Source organism: Ambystoma mexicanum, chromosome 6q (genome assembly GCF_040938575.1).
Source record: "Ambystoma mexicanum isolate Mex_15411 chromosome 6q, UKY_AmexF1_1, whole genome shotgun sequence".
Classification (NCBI taxonomy): domain Eukaryota; kingdom Metazoa; phylum Chordata; class Amphibia; order Caudata; family Ambystomatidae; genus Ambystoma; species Ambystoma mexicanum.
This window is the reverse complement of record NC_090937.1, coordinates 1,193,186,583-1,193,204,410: the sequence shown is the minus strand read 5'-3', so window position 1 is coordinate 1,193,204,410 and position 17,828 is coordinate 1,193,186,583.

The window sequence follows — 17,828 nt, the reverse complement described above, 5'->3', positions numbered from 1 at the left end:
ATTGTGAGTTCTCAAAGCCTACAATTCGAAGTTCATGGCTATTTGTCTGGTAGCATTTTAAAATGGACAGTAGGCACCCGACCATGGCCCAAGACCATGCTAATGGTCTGAAAGCATTCTAAAAATCTATGTAATAACAAAACCCTTAAAATTCAAGGAAAACACTTTAGTTGCAGGGTCATAAAGGTGAGCAATATATTGTAATAAAACCTTTGAAATTCAAGGAAAAAACTTTAGTTGCAGGGCTGTTAAGGTGAGAACTTAACAAAACAAAACCACTGAAAACAAGCTAAAGTCACCTTAACATCGCACCCCTGTTGTACCACTTATGACCACAATGATGACATCAAGGTCATGTTGAATGAGAACACTGATGACATTACAAATCACATCACTGATGCCATCACTGGTGACAACACTAATTACATTGTATATAACTGATTACATCAATAATGGAATTAGACATAACATCATGTATACGTTAGCTCATGAAAACTTTGAATATGTTAATAACAATTTAGGCCATGGAGTTGGCCATGAAAAAGGTGGGGTCACTGGCCAGCACCAAAGTTCAAATCTAGTGGTAGGTTACTGTTAAAAAAATACCAATTTGCATGGTTAAAAGCCATACTTAGTATCCCATCACTGTTTTTAAAGGTATCTGTGGAAAAAGTTAAAAAAGAATGTATGATATAATTGTTCAAATTTCAGCTGCAGTAAAATGTTATAGAGCCAAAAATGTCAAACAAATATACGGTACTATCCCATTATATTGAATAGAGGGATCAGGGATGTAGGGGTGTGCCCCGCTCCCTTGTTCGCTGTAATAGGATCAGGAGTTTCAGGGGTGTCTGCCGCCTTTAAAGACTGTGCGACGCCAGTTCCCATCTACGTAAGTTAAAGGAATTGGCATTGCAGGTAGAAAGGCGAGATCATCATACACAATTGTGTAACATAATTAATTCTGCGCGCTAACTTCACTTTTTACTTATAGTTTAAAAACACATATGCCCGCACATGTAACACTAACATTAATTCGCCAATGCGAAATTATTGTACTTCAAGAACAAATTCCTTTAGTTTTTTTTGCAGCGCACACTTTTCTCATTCAGTATTTTCACATACATCATTTTAAAATATACAGTGGGCAACGTTGAAAGCTGTAGTCAGTGGCCATGGCTAAAGGCCATAGCTAGTGCCCATTAATATCTTAGAATATACAGTACGCACAGCCAAAGGCCGTGGCCACTGGCTAGTATTGTGTTGAAGACCATGGGTAGTGGCCGGTTAGTGTATATAATACACATTGGGCAAAGCCGAAGGCCATCACTTATTACATTTTATTATTTTAAAATATACAGCGGATATGGAAAAAAGATGTACAAACTGCTCAAGGTAAAAGGCCATAGCTAGTGGCTCAATCATATGATAGAATATATAGTGAGCACAGCCAAAGAGTGTGGCCACTGACCAGTATTGTGCTAAAGTCCATGGCTAGTGCCTGACCAGTGTATATAATATACACTGGACATGGTTGAAAGCTGATTGCATTGGTAAAGGGCAAAACCTATGGTTGGTAGCCTGTATTTTTTTAAAAATATTCAGTGCACATGGGTGAAGGTTGTGACCACTGTATATAACTGAAGGCCATGACTAGTAGCCTTTCATTTGTTAAAATATATTGGCCATGCACACTGACCATGGCTAAAGACCATGCTTAATGCCAGTTGCTGTTGTAATGTAATTATTGATGTCATCAGTGAGGTGACCTGTGATGTCATCATTGTGGTCATAGGCTGCGCAGCAGTGAGCGCAAAGTTAAGGTAGCTTTAGCTAAATTTCAGGGGTTTTGTTGCATTATGTTCTCACCTTAACATCCCTGCAACTAAGGTTTTTTCATTGATATTACAGGGCCTGCAGTGCGGCCCTGTAGTTATGGTTAAGTTGCACAACCCATAGGACGAACACTTTTTGGGCAGCTTATCAATGTGTTCCAACTGAATGAATCCTCACGGAAGTTTGCAAAGACAGCATATGTCCCAGTCAGATCGATCCTGCAAAGACTGGTGAGGTTTTGTCGCGGAGGGGATCACAAAATGTGTCTTTTTTGCCCTAGACGTAATGGAAAAAAAATGTTGCTTAAGCCTATAGCCCATACCGCAGAATGGATTGTCACCAAATTTGTGACAGGAGCGGTGGCCTGGTCCTGAAGCGTGCTTTTGTAAATGTGGTGTAAATCTTTCAAGCAGTATTTTTTTAAATGACCAAAAAGTAGGTTAAATAAAATCAGTGATATTTGGGTCACTTCCCTGTTTGGTCCACGGTCGGCCCTCCGATTGGTTCAGGGTGCGGCGTGAGGTCCGCAGTTATCGGGCGTGCTCAGTTATTGGTCAATATAAAAGATGAGGTGCGTCCGATTTTTGGAGACACCCGCCATTTTGGATTCATGGACAGTTGTAGCTGACCGCGGACAGTGAAGTGGGGAAAAAATCTGGAAAACACAATTTGGGTCATTTAGTGGTGGAAAGAGGGACTAGGAATGGTGGGGAGTGGAAAAAGGATGATATGGGGCTGTTTTCTTAGGTTGAAAAAGGTTGGGCATGTGTCGTAGTTGTTCACGGACACCACAGTAGTTTGCAGACAGCAAGGTGAATGAGTGGCTTAGAAAAGAGATTTGGGGTTATTTGATGGCTGGAAGAGGGCGTAGAAATGGTAGGGAAGTGGAATGAAGGGAATGTAGAGCTTTTGTTACAGGTGAAAAACGGTTTGGAAATGCCACCGGATCTCGGTCAATTTCTGTGTCTGTGGACATTATTTCAATTGCAGGGGGTGGGGGTGAGTTTAATTAATTGACCGTGTATGACACGTACATGTTATACCGTTAATTGTGTTGTGGTCAGTGGCCAGAATCTGAGGGGCATGGCCTATGTGCACTGGGCACAATCACCACAGTAGTAATATGTGTATTGTAATTGTAGGTAATGTAATAGGAGTATGGCCGGAATCACCATAGTAGGAATATATATAAAGTTATGTAGTGGGTGTACAAAGTGTTTGTAACATGGAGGAATTATGTAATTGCTTTACAGGACATATGATTATACGTTGAAGATAGTGCTCACAGAATATGTAGTTGATTAAGATTGCTGTTGCTACTTAGTGTTGTAGCATCATAACGCTGCAATCTCTGGTTTCTTTTCTGTGGAAAAAAAGCCAGTACGATTGGTTAAGCATGATAGTTCAAAAGCTGTAGTGGTATACATTTTTCAATATACATTTTCTTTTTTAGACCCTAATAAACAAAACATTTTAAGTACAATGTTTTGTACAACAATAGTGTATGACTGTCATTTTTGCCTTTTGTTTTCTTTTGTATTGAGGATTGTAGATGGGTTTGGTGTGAGTGGGAAGTTATCTACTCTGGTTGGTGTGGCCTTAACCTTATAATACAGAATTCTGAGTCTGGCCCAAGGCAAGATGGAGTTTCTCAATAGGAGCTCTGATTGGCTAAAGAGGACAGCAGGACTACAATGAGCATTCTAAACTGTCACTCTCTGCCTTTCATCGTCGTAGCCACAGCTGAGAGGACGTGTGTTGTATCTGCTCCTGCTGAAGTCTTGGGCCTTGTGGATCTGAACTGTCAGGTCTCTCGCAGTCAAGCAGCTACTCTTTCGGGACTTTCAGAAGAAGAATCTGGGTTGTCACGAGAATTCTCAGAAGATAGGAAATCCTTAACAACAATTGAAAACCATACTTAAGATAAGTGACTTTCCTTTGGATTTAAAAAACAGAAATACGTTACCGCAAATTGCAGTACCGTACTTAGCACCAAGGTCCCTTTGCGGGTCCCTACTTTAACGGCTGGTGTAGACCAGCCGTCAAGGTCAGGTCCCGCAAAGGGACCTCGTAGTAAGGTGCTAAGTGTTTAACGGCGCCGCAGCCTTTTACGGCGCTGTTAAACACTTAGCGCCAGGGTCGTAATGAGGCCCATAGTGTAAATATAGGTGTGGAGTCGGTAGTGGAGAAACTTCCTTAATTCAGCTGGGAGAAGAGCCAAGATTTTAGCTTATTTCTGAAGGATTGGAAGGATGGTTTGCCTCTTAAAGAACAGGGCAGAGAGTTACAGATCTTAGCTGCCAGCATTGGGAAGCTGGACGCGCCTGCTTTATGCAATTTGAATTTTGGAATGTTAAGGCAGTGAAGGTAGTTAGCTCTGGTAGGTCTGGAGGATTCCTTTCTACAAAATGTATTGATCAAGTATTTGGGGACCGAATTTGACAGACATTTGTGGGTGATCATTAAGGTTCTGAATGTAATCCTGTCTTGTATCAGAAGCCAGTTGGTGTTCTGTCTCGCTTGTGAGATCTGGTTGGAGGGAGGAATGTTTAGAGCCGATCTGAGGGCATTGTTTTGCAGCACTTGTAACTTATTTAAGTTGTGCTTGCTGGTGCCTAAGTATAAAGTGTTATAATAATCCAATTTACAGAGTATAAGTGCTCTTGCAAGAGTGATAGAGCTGATAGTGGGCAGGAAGGGTCTGCATGCGTTTATTAATTTGGAAGTGTAGGCAGTTGCTGAGGCTGTTGTGTTGACTTGTCTGGAGAGGGAGAGGTTGGGGTCTAGGTAGACTCCTATTGTTTTGACATCCTTTGACACTTTGATATTATTCCCATCAATGTTGAATGAGGTGTATTGGGGATCTAGCTTGTTGAGGCATTGCCTAGAGCCAATAAGCAGTAGCTCGATCTTGTCATCATTGAGACAAAGACCATGCTCAGCCATCAATGCTTGAATTCTGAGGTATATTTTATTTAGGATTGTGGAGTCTTTGTCGTTTCAACCTGAGAGAGTGATGAGAATTTGTGTATCGTCTGCATAGTTTGTGTAGGGGATGCCCAGGTCATCTAAGTGGTCGAACCGAAGCTTTGTAAAGATGTTATATAGGGTTGGTGAGATGTAGGAGCCCTGCTGGACTCTGCATGTGATTGGAGAGGGTTCTGCTGAGGCTGATGGAGAACAGACCCTGATCGTTCTGTCTGACAGGAAAGATTGGACCCAAGCAGTGGCTTTAGAGGAAAAAGAGGCTGCTGTAGTCAAGTGAGTGGTTAGGATGTTATGATGAACTAAATCGAAAGCTGCCGATAGGTCGAGTAAAAGGAGTAATGCAGGATATCCATAATCTTAAGATTCATCCATCTGGACTTTTAAGTCCAAGAGGGCTGTCTCTGTTCCATGTCTTCATCTAAATCCGGATTCCTGGAGGCCAAGAAGATTGATAGTTTTGAGATGGTTCTGTATTTGTATATAGGCTGCTTTATCCAGTATCTTCAAAAGAAAAGGGATGGTTGTTATCGGTCTGTAATTGGTTGGAATTCTAGGGTCGAGATTCGGTTTTTCGATATGAGGCATGACCCAGGAATCTTTAAAAAATGTTGGGACAGAACATGAGGTGAAAGAGGAATTAATGAGGGATGTGATAAAATGAGCACATTCCTTTTCACCCTCTTTTATAATTGTAGTGGGAAGATGTCTCCCTGGCATCTAGAAGGTTTAAGGCTAGCAATTATATCTTCTACCTCTTTGGTAGTGACTGGCGAGAATTCAAATTGGCTACAGCAATTAGAGGAAAAGGAGTGAATTTGCTTGATTTAGCACTGGATGCGAGGCTGAGTTTTTCAGCTTCAATTTTCGTTTGAAATTGTGCGATTTTATTTGAAAGTGCTTTTTGGATTTTGGTGCACAATTGGGCATCTTTGTTGCACGGGTCTGATGGGGTGATAGGTGACTCAAGCTCTTTGAGGATTGAGAAGAGCTCGTTGGAGCTGGACTTGGCATTTTGAATTCTATTATTGAAAGTGTTGCTATTAGTTTTCAAGATAGCAGCTTTATAGGTATTGGAGGCTTGGCTTTTCTCAATTTGAGCAGAGCTATTTGGTCTAGGGATTGGAGTAGGTTCTGGTTATAGAGGTCTTTGTCTAAGTTCTTGCAGGGGTTGGTAATAGGCTGGAGTATTGGGAATATGTTCTCCACGGGGATCAGGCGGTTGTTTCTGGTTAAGGCATGGGTGACTTGTTGATCACTGAGTAGTGGGCGACTGAAGTCATGGATCTCTAAAGATAGGACGTGGTGGTCAGACCATGCACACAGGGAGTTTGAGAGGATTTTTTTGTTACAGTTTAAATCAACTACCAATCAAGGGTAGGCCTTTGCTGTGTGTTGGTTCGGAGATACGCTGTGAAAAGCCTAGTTCTGTGAGGGAGTTTTCTAGTGCTGTGGCATTGACATCTTGGGTGTCATGTAGGCCTACGTTCAGATCACCCAATAACATGATTTGGGAGCTAGGTTTGGTGTTCTGGGTGAGGAGCTGTGTAATGTCTTCCTCAAAGGAGGACAAGGGGCCAGGTGGTCTGTATATAAGGTGGATAAGTAGTGCATGAGCATCTGAAAGAGGGAGTTTGACGGAGAGGAGTTATCCTGATGAGATTGGTTTGGCTTTTGAATTCTCTAAGACCAAGTTGTTTTTTGGCAATTAATGGAACTCCACCACCTCTACTGGTTGTTCTTTCAGCTCTAATGATTGTGTAGTTGTCAGGTAGTGCTAGCATAAGGAAAGATCCTTCTGCTGGGTGAAGCCACATTTCTGTGACTGCTAAAAAGTTGAGTTTATTAGATGAGATGAGGTCTGCTATATCTAGTGCATGAGCGATCAGGCATCTGGCATTGATGAGAGCTCCTTTGATGTGAGGGGTCTCCTACGCCAGGGGAGGTATTGAGAGGATGGGCTTAGAAGCCTGTAAGGGGACAGTATTATTTGTAATAAGGAGATCATAATTGACTGAAATAGATTTAGTCGATGGAGTTTTGTGGCGCTGGGTGTCCTTGGATTTGGTTCAAGAGCCAAGTTTGGCAATCATCACATATGTTCCAAGGCTTTGCAACTGAGAATTTGTTGGCCCACGTCTCAGAGTCTCAGAGTCTTCATGCATAATGTGCACTGTACATCCTCTGACTCCTTTTTAGAGCTGTGTTCCTTCACCTTGAAGTATCTCCAATTGTCTGCAGGGGCTTTTATTCATGTGGCTTTCTTCCTGGGCGGTAATGGACTGGGGACCCAGATGAAATTGTCATTGATGCTGGTGCTGCTATAATGGTTAGACATGTTGAAATGTCCAACTGGGGAGGAAAATGTAAAACAAAAAAAATGGCAACACTAAAAAGACAATGCCACAAAAAAGAGAAAGGTTTTAAAAAAAAAAAGTAAACCAAAGATGGACAAACAGAACAAATCACAAGACAAGCGAAAAGAGGATTAGGTTAAAAGTGGTTAAAAAGGAGGAAGAATTAAAGGTTTAAGGTGCCAAAAGTGTGTTACTTGGATAACCTTTCACTAACAAGCACTGATCACAATGATCAATATAAACTTATTTTTGTGTGCATGTGCTGATTATTTGTGGCTACACACTGCTGCACACCCTGATTGGTCACTTTCGCACATGTTGATCCTCTCATATCGCATGGGCGTAGTCCATCAATATATTGAAGCGTGTGATTGGGCCCTTTGCCGACTCAGTTAGAAGTCATGTGTAGGCATGCAACCACAGCATGTGATCTAATTGGCCTGCATGACAGGCATCAAAATGTGACCTGCGTCAACGAAACATGATGTCCGATTGGGTCATTCCACATGCGCAGATATTGTCATATGGCGTGGGTGTAGCCACTTTGAGACACTGCAGCATGTGATTGTTCAGTTTGTCGATGCAGACATGTAGGAGCATAACCGCACCGTGCATTCTAATTGGCTGCCACAACAGACGCAAACACGTGTGGCCGTGTCAATGAAGCATGACACATGTTTGGGTCATTTCGTATGTGCAGATTTTGTCACACAGGATGGGCGTAGCCGCTTCAATATATCGCAACATGTGATTGGTCCATTTGTTGACGGGGCCTGCTGTCATGTGTAGGTGCGCAACTGCAGTGTGTGATCTCATTGGCTTGCGCAACAGCCAAGAAGACACATAACCACATTGATGAAGAACAGTGTCCAATTGGGTCATTTCACATGCACGTATTTTGTCCCATGGCATGGGTTTAGCCACGTCAAAACACTGCTGCATGTGATTGGCCTGTTTGTTGTTGCGTTTAGGCAGGTAACTGCAGCTTGTGATCCAGTTGGATGTCAAAAATACAGGTGCAAACTCTTGTAGCCATGTCAGTGCAACTTTCAATGTGATTGGGCGTTTCCTGGACACCACTACAGCCAAGTGCAGGCATGTCTTCTCATTGAAACATGCAATTGGTCAATAATTTAGGCACAAACACGTCATTGCTCTTGGGCATACCTAGGCATACAGGAAACACATTGCAGTTGGCTTTATCGCTTAACCGTCATTATACCCTGCTCCCAAGCACCTCTTTTCTGTTTTCTGTCATTACTTTTTGTCTCTTGGTGGGTAAACTTAATTGTGAGCCTTCAGGATCTTATAAATGCAGAACCTTGATTTAGCCATTCATTTGACCTTTCTTCTTCATATCCCTTTGTCCTTTGTCTTGTACTCCGTAGATTGTCATGTCTGCATGTTATTTTTTTAAAAAGTTTTTTGATATTGAATGGCAGAGTTCTTTATTGTGTTGTGTATTTTTTTTACAGTTTTCATTTTTGCTCCACTGTCTTGTATTTTAAAATGACTACGACCAGCAGCGATGGTGAGGTGGTGTGGGTTGCTTTGTCTTTACCTCCACGGAAAAAAAAAATGTGCACAGAAAGCAATTGCTGACAGTTGGCAATATTTTCGGGTAAAGCACCAACACAGCAAGAAGTAGATTTAATTATTTATTTATTTTTATTTATTTGCATTTATAAAATTCGGTTGCAGTAGTATAACAAGATTACATACTTTGAGTGCAGCATCGAGAGACAGGAATGACAAGTTATAAGAGACAGAGTGGGTCAAATATTATGCTTTGCCATGGATACAGTGCAATAGAATAACTATGCATGCTGGTTTTAAACATTAGTGCAACAGAAAGGTTTTTAGGTTTTTGCGGAAGGTGGTGTATGATTTTTCATTCCTTAGTGAGGTTGGCAGGGCATTCCAATTTTTGGGTGCGAGGTGTTGGAAGCTAGACCCTTCGGCTTTAGTTCTTTTGAACGTAGGTACATAGATCTGGTTGGTGTGGTGGGATCTAGTGGGTCTGTTAGAGGAGTTGAGGGTGATTCTTTAAGAGAGGTAGGGTGGGGCATCTGATGTACAGCATCTGTGTGTGATGGCCATGGCTTTAAAGAGTATATGCTCCTTTACCGGTAGCCAATGGGCCTCTTTCCTCGCTTGCGAGATGTGTTCCCTTTTGGGAATGGTCAGCGCTGCCCGGAGCGCGTTGTTTTGCGTGATTTGGAGTTTTTTTAGATTGTTGACAGAGGTGCCTAGGAATAGGGCATTACAGTAGTCCAGTTTAGAACCTATTGTGGCTCTGGCGAGAGATAGGCAGTTTTTGGTGGAGAGAAAGGGCTTGACTGCATTGATCACCTTGGTGGTGAGCACTGCGGAGGAGACTATGGCGTTGACCTGGCGGGACATGGATAATGAGGCATCTAGGTGGACACCTAAGGTTTTGACAGTCTTGGAGACTGTGATGATGGAATTATCGATGTTGAAGGTTTTATATTGTGGGGGGAGTTTGTTGAGTGTTTCGCTAGTACCTACTATGAGGATCTCAGTTTTGTCCCGGTTTAGGCAGAGGCTGTTGGCAGCCATCCAGGTTTGGATAGCTGTGTAAATTTTGCTTAGGGCGTTGCATCTTCTTTATAGGACCCAGTTAGTGGGAGTAGTACCTGCGTGTCATCCGCGTAGTTGGTGTACGCTATGTTGCGACAGTCGAGATCATTGAAGAGTGGAAGGGTAAATATATTGTATAGTGTGGGGGCGGTGCAGGAGCCCTGAGGAACGCCACAGTGGATGATATTAGGGGATGCCATAGCTGTGTCTGAGAAGACCTTCATGAGTCTTCCATTTAGAAATGAGGCCACCCAGGTGATATCTTCTGGGGAAAAGTGAGCTTCATTTTTTAGGTGCATGCCTAAGATATCATGGTTGACAAGGTCAAAGGCGGCGGACAGATCCAGTTTGAGAAGGAATGCTGGTTTGCCTTTATCCATGATGTCCCCAAGTTGTATTTTTAAGTCGCGTAGGGCTGACTCTGTCCCGTGACCTGGTCGGAAGCCTGACTGTCTTTTGCCTAAGATGTGGTTGGTTTCTAGATGTTCCTGGATTTCCGTGTAGGCAACTTTATCCAGGATCTTGAGCAGGAAAGGCACAGTGGTGATGGGCCTATAGTTATTAGCAATTTCTGGGTCGAGAGTAGGTTTCTTTAGAAGGGGGCGTACCCAGGTTTCTTTTAGACTGTCTGGAACTGTGTTGACATTGAAGGAGGTGTTGATGAATGATTTGAGAAATGGGGCGAGTGTTTCAGTGCAGTCTTTAATGAGACTGGCTGGGCAAGGGTCTCCTTTGCAGTTGGATGGTTTAATCTTGTTCATTATCTCAATTACTTCCTGTTCTGTTACTTCCCTGAATTTGAAAGGGGTTATGGGGGCTTTGGCGGAAGGGGGCACTGGGCTGGAGGTGGGCAGGTGGTCAGTGCTGGTGGTTGATTTAATGTGCTGTGACAGATTCATGTGGTGCTCCTTCATTTTTTTCTTGTAGGAGTTTGTTTTTATTCAACAGGGCAGATTATATAGAGTTACACCAGGTTTGGTCTTTAACAATGTCTTGTGATTTGGTAGCTTGTGTGGTGAATTCTTTGAAAATGGCGAAGAGTTCTTTGGATTCAGAGCTTGCATTCGTAATTCTTTCATTGTAGGATGCCGACTTGGCTGTAATTATAGCTTTTTTGTATTGAGAGGTGATTTTTTTGTAGGAGGATAGGGTGGCTGGGAAAGGTAGTTTCTGCCAGGTGTTCAGCGCTTTTCTTTTCTGAGAGCGGAGCTCTTTTAATTCCGAGGAGAACCAGGTGTTAGAATGTTTCACTGTTTTAGCTTTTTTGTTCTGTAGAGGGGCAATGGTGTCTACAGCAGTGCTCATGGTGCGCTTATAAATATCTGCTAACACAGATGGGTCGGAGGACTTGAGATCTGTTGTGAGGATGCTGAGGTGTGGTATGAGCTTATCTTTGGTAAGATTTTTGGCGCATCTTGCCAAGGCTGGGGGACTTTTTGGTATTAGACGCGGCAGGGATGAGGAAATGAATGATGTTGTGGTATGACCAGGGAGTGGGGGTGATGGAGCTAATGTCAATTTGACAGTTGTGGTCGGCTATCCAATCAAGGATGCAACCTTTGTTATGTGTGGGTGAGCTTTTTTTTTGTTGGTAAAAGCCTAGTTCCTTTCGGGCTAGTGCGAGAGATTTGGCTAGATTGTACTTTTTGTCGTTGAACCCTAGGTTGAGATCCCCTAAAAGGATGCTTTTGGGGGTGATTTTTAGGTTTTCTGTTAGGCGATGTAGGAAGTTCTCATGGAACTCTGATAGTGGGCCAGGTGGGCGGTAAACAAGGTTGATGGTGATGGTGGAATTGGGGGAGAGGGCAATTTTTATAGCAAGGGAGTCTGTGTTATCACCCAGGTTAGATGTGATGTGTCTGGCCTCTAGGTGAACTTTCAGGATGAGTGATACCCCACCTCCTACTGAGGAAAGGCAGTCTTGCCTGATGATGGAGTAGCCCTGTGGGATGGCAAGATTGAAGGCTGGCCCTGCGGCGCTATGAAGCCAGGTCTCAGTGATGGCTAGGATGTTGAGGTCCAGGTTGATTAAGAATTTGTGAATTTCAGTGGCATGTGAAGGGATGGATCTAGCATTGATAGGGGCACACTGCAGGTTGTGTAGGGTCTGGGATGAGGAAGGGGTGGTGTTGTGTGGTACAGGTAAGGCAGGGTTGGGGTGTGTCAGTACTAATGTGGGTGAGGCTAGTTTGGCCATGTTGGTAGGAGTTTCTTTGGTCTTGGATGAGTTAGGTGGGGCTTGGTGGGTGGTGCTAGGGTATCTTGAACGGAGTCCCAGGAGTTGGTTCCTGATGTTAGTGGGTCTTGTGTATGATGTTATGGTGGATGTAGGAGAGGTTACTGTGATGTTGCTTTTAGTGAAAAATGAGGGTAGGAAATAGGTAGGGGGAATGTTAGAGGGGAAGGTGTGGAGGGCAGCTGGTGTGTTGGTTGATTGAGGGTGTTGCATGGTGAATATAGGTATTGAGTGCTGCGATCAGAAGGCAAGGCAGCTAGATACTAGGAGCAGCAATCAAAAGGCGGTGCAGCTAGGTACTAAATGCTACAATCAAATGTCAGTACAGGTAGGTGCTAAATGTAACAATCAAGTGGCAGCACAGGTAGGTGCTAAATGCAACAATCAAATGGGAGTACAGGTCGGTGAAAAACGCTACAATCAAATGGTGGAGCAGCTAGGTACAAAATGCTACAATCAAATGGCGGAGCAGCTCGGTGCAAAATGCTACAATCAAATGGCGGAGCAGCTAGGTGAAAAATGTTACAATCAAGTAGCGGAGCAGCTAGGTGCAAAATGCTACAATCAAATGGCGGAGCAGCCAGGTGCTAAATGCAACAATCAAATGGCAGTACAGGTAGGTGCTAAATGCAACAATCAAATGGCACGGCATGTGTGGCAGTGGATAATTAATGCTGCATAAGTGTTAGATGCTACATAAAATGCAAGCAATTGTCAATTTTACAATAGGCTAGATGCGATATGACTAGGGTACACTAGATTGCTCTTGCCGAGGGACTGGTTACAGCATAGCTGGCAGCATGTTAAATCAATGTAGCCACTGTGTGAGATGTCTTCCCTAGAGTTATAGCAGCAGAGCCAATCATAGGTGACTGAGGCAGAGTAGGCATAATTAAAAGCATGGTCAAGTACAAGCGGTAGCAATTACTGGTTAGTGGCATGTAACAGACATGACAGTTGGGCAGTGTTGTTAGGGCAGGTGAAGGTGATGATCACATAGTCAGGCAAAGAGTAGGATGAGTAACCCTTTTGTGATTCCAATCGGTGCAGGGGAGCAATGCGTGGAGGCACATGAACTGGACCGTTTGTGCAAGGGGTCCATGCACTACAGGCAGTGCATATGGGAATGGGGATAAAAAGACCATTTAAGTCTGTGGTTTGGTTGCTTGTGTGTATGCAGAGCGTGATGCTGGTGCGCTCTTGGGGCCAGTGCCAGTAGGAGATATGGGGCAGAGATCAAGAGGGCGGGCCTTGCGCGTGGTACACAGGACAAGGTAGCCAACAGATAGAGCGGGATGTGTGCACAGTACAGTAATGGGGGGCTTACCCATTGACTCTTGGAGCTGGATACAGATGTTGGGTGAACCACAGACAATGGCTCTTCCGGCTCCTGACAGGCTCACGACAGGGGTCGTAGCCTTAGAAGTGTGCCTTTGCTGGTAGGCCGGCACTCGGTTGCCGGCGATGTAATCGGCTACAAATGCTGGGTGAGGGCCAATCACGTTGTGCTCCTGGCAGCATGAGAAATTAGGTTTGCAGAAGGTAGGCAAAATTATATAATTTTATATATATATATATATATTACATGGACGCGGTAGCGTCCATGTAGTTATGGTTAAGTTGGTGTTTCCATAGGAAGAGCACTTTTTGGGTGGCTTATAACTTCGCTCCCTCTGGACGAATCCTCACCAACCTTTGCAAAAAAAGTATATGGCCCACTCTGAATTTTTTTGCAAAGTTTGGAGAGGTTTGGTCCAGGGGGGGCAAAGTTATAGGGGGGTCCCAAAACTTTTGTTTTTTCCTATAGACATAATGGGAAAAAACTTTGCGCATGGCTATAGCCCGAACCGCTGGATGGATTTACACCAAATTTGCGGCAGGAGCGGTGGCTTGGTCCTGAAAGCATGCTTTGCTTTATTTGGTGTAAATCCGTCCAGTAGTTTTTTAAAAAATGACAAAAATGTAAGTGAAAAAAATTAGTGATATCTGTGTTCGCTTCGCGGACACACTTCCCTGTTCGCTCCGCGGACAGGACGGTGATTGGGCAAGCAGCTTGCGTGATGTCCGCGGACATCTGACGTGCTCTCTCATTGGATGCGTGAAAGCGTGCAGTGCGTCTGGCTTCAGAGACACCCGCCATCTTTGTTCCTCGCATGAGAGGCTTTGTATCCCGCCTGCACAGTAAGTCCCCCACCCCCGCTCATGCCCGTATCTGTCTCCTGTTCCTCCCACCCCCCGCTCATGTCCGTGTGTCTTTCTCCCTCCCGCCCACCGCCGGCTCATGTCCGTGTGTCTTTCTCCCTCCCTCCCGCCCACCCCCCACTCGTGTCCGTGTGTCTTTCTCCCTCCCGCCCACCCCCCGATCATGGCCGTGTGTCTTTCTCCCTCCCGCCCACCCCCGCTCATGCCCCGCTCATGCCCCGCTCGTCTCTCCCAACCGCCCACCCCCCGCTCTTGCCCCGTGTCTCTCTCCCACCCCCGTGTGTCTCTCCCACCCGCTGCTCATGTCAGTGTGTTTCTCCCCACCCGCCGCCCGCTCATGTCCGTGTGTCTCTCCCCAACCGCCGCCCACCCCCCGCTCATGCCCCGCTCATGCCCCGCTCGTGCCCCGCTCGTCTCTCCCAACCGCCCACCCCCCGCTCTTGCCCCGTGTGTCTCTCCCACCCCCGTGTGTCTCTCCCACCCGCTGCTCATGTCTGTGTGTTTCTCCCCACCCGCCGCCCGCTCATGTCCGTGTGTCTCTCCCCACCCGCCGCCCGCTCATGTCCATATTTCTCTCACCATCTGCCGCCCACCCCCCGCTAATGTCCGTGTGTCTCTTCCCACCCCCGCTCATGTCCATGTGTCTCTCCCCACCCGCCGCCCACCCCCCGCTCATGCCCCGTGTGTCTCTCCCCCTCCCGCCCACCCCCGCTCATGTCCGTGTGTCTCTCCCCACCCGCCTCCCACCCCCCACTCATGCCCCGTGTGTCTCTCTCCCTCCCCCCCACCCCCGCTCATGCCCCGTGCATCTCTCCCCCTTCCACCCACCCCCCGCTCATGCCCCACATGTCTCTCTCTCTCCTTCCCCCACCCCGCTCATGCCCTGTGTGTCCCTCTCCTTCCCCCCGCTCATGCCCCGTGTGTCTCTCCCCCTCCCGCCCACCCCCGCTCATGTCCGTGTGTCTCTCCCCACCCGCAGCCCACCCCCCGCTCATGCCCTGTGTGTCTCTCCCCCTCCCACCCACCCCCCGCTCATGCCCCGCGTGTCTCTCCCCTTCCCCCACCCCCGCTCATGCCCCGTGTCTGTCTCCTGTTCCCCCCACCCCCCGCTCATGCCCCGTGTCTGTCTCCTGTTGCCCCCACCCATGCCCCGTGTCTGTCTCCTGCATTCCCCCACTCCATGCTCATGCCCCGTGTCTCTCTCCTGTTGCCCCCCACGCCCCTCGCTCATGCCCCATGTCTGTCTCCTGTTGCCCCCCACCCCCCGCTCATTCCCTGTGTCTGTCTCCTGTTCCCCCATCCCCTGCTCATGCCCCGTGTCTGTCTCGTTCTCCCCACCCCCCACTCATGCCCTGTGTCTGTCTCCTGTTCTCCCCACCCCCCGCTCATGCCCCATGCCTCTCTCCTGTTGGCCCCACCCCCTGCTCATGCCCCGTGTCTGTCTCCTGTTGCCCCCCACCCCCGCTCATGCCCCGTGTCTCCCTCGTGTTCCCCGCACCCCCCGCTCATGCCCCGTGTTTCCCTCGTGTTACCCCCCGCCCCCGCTCATGCTCTGTGTCTCCCTCGTGTTCCCCCACCCCCCGCTCATGCCCCTTGTCTCTCTCCTTTCCTCCCCACCCCCGCTCATGTTCCGTATGTGCCCTGTACCCCCCCGCTCATGCCCTGTGTCTCCCTCGTGTTCCTCCCCACCCCCTGCTCATACCCCGTGTCTCCCTCATGTTCCTCCCCACCCGCTGCTCATGCCCCGTGTCTCTCTCGTGTTCCCTCCACCACCGCTCATGCCCTGTGTTTCCTTCCTTTTCCCCCCTCCCCCTGCTCATGCCCCGTTTGTACCCTGTTCCCTCTCACCCCCGCTCATGCCCATGTGTCTCCCCTGTGCCCTCCCAACCCCGCTCATGCGCCGTTGTGTTCTTTATACACCCCGCCTTCCCTTTCCATGGTGGCCATCTTGGCAAAAGATTTTCCTTCCTACACTGAGACGCCGCAGGCGTCCCGGCGTAGGAAGGAAAATCTTTTTGTTTTTTTTACCACCCAGCATTCCCACTTTGAGGACATAAGATGTTAGAGGTCTTCATCTATTGAAAAGGATGTTATGGTCACGTTGTACTAATAAAAACCTTTAAAATTTAGTACAAAAAAAATGTTACAGGGGCATTATGGTTAAGTTGCGCTACTAAAAACCTATGAAATTCAGTGAAAAAACTTTGTTAAAGGGACGTTATGGTAAAGTTGCGCTACTAAAAACCTAGGAAATTCAGTGAAAAAACTTTGTCAAAGGAACGTTATGGTTCCAAGTAAAACCGAAAAACCCTTGAAATTCGGCAGTTACGGTAAGCTAAGCAACCATAACTCGCGCCACCACCGTGCACTGCTAAGACTAACACCCAGGACATCAAAGATGACATCACAAATGTCATTGATGACATCACTGATGACATCACATGTCTGGCTCACTCTTTTTTCTTTTGCTGACATATCTAGGCCACATGGTTTCTTCAGTAACAGTAAGAAACTAAACATTTTATTTTATTTGTAGACGTATCCTTCAAGTAGGTTCTTACAGTAATTCTGTTAGAGTCCAGTCACATCATATGAAACATATACATACGGGAAGACACAAGCTTGAAAGACAGCAATCCTTTTTGTGCATAAAGATAATCAATTGACTTATGAGCACTTTCTGATAGTTCTGTTTTTTTTTTTTATGGCTGTACTTTCCCTGTGGGTCCAATCCCATCAAGTGATACATATACATAGGGTGAATAGCAGCTTTGAAACAGAGCAATCATTTATTTGCATGAAAATAATCAGTTAAGTTATGAATTGTTTCTGCTACTACTTGTGCTTTTTTGCTAACTTCACTTTCCCTGTATATACCCATATTGGTATGTGTTCTTGTGTCTTTGTGTTTTGTCTATAGCAATGTTTTATTAGCTACGTGTTACATATTTCACAGTACACAAAAATCTATTAAGAAAACAATTATCATTTCATTATTCAACATATTAACATTACGAATATTATACCTTCATCTTGTACACTGCACACCATGTTATGTTTCTGTATCAGTAGCTTAGTATACTAGATAGAACCCCATAATAGAATGCTATTTATATCAATGCATCGTTCAATGCACTAATTAGGGTAGGATATTTATTGCAATGATCCTTGACACTTGTTTCGCAACATTATAATAAGAATCCCTTGTACACATATTTCATGAAAAGTACATACATATGTGATGTCATCAGTGATGTCATCAATGACATTTGTGATATCATCTTTGATGTCCTGGGTGTTAGTCTTAGCAGTGCACGGTGGTGGCTCGAGTTATGGTTGCTTAGCTTACCATAACTGGTGAATTTCAAGGGTTTTTCGGTTTTACTTGGAACCATAACGTTCCTTTGACAAAGTTTTTTCACTGAATTTCATAGGTTTTTAGTAGCGCAACTTTACCATAACGTCCCTTTAACAAAGTTTTTTCACTGAATTTCATAGGTTTTTAGTAGCGCAACTTAACCATAACGTCCCTTTAACAACGTTTTTTCATTGAATATATATATATATATATTTATATATATATATATATTAGGGCGGCAATAGCCACCCTA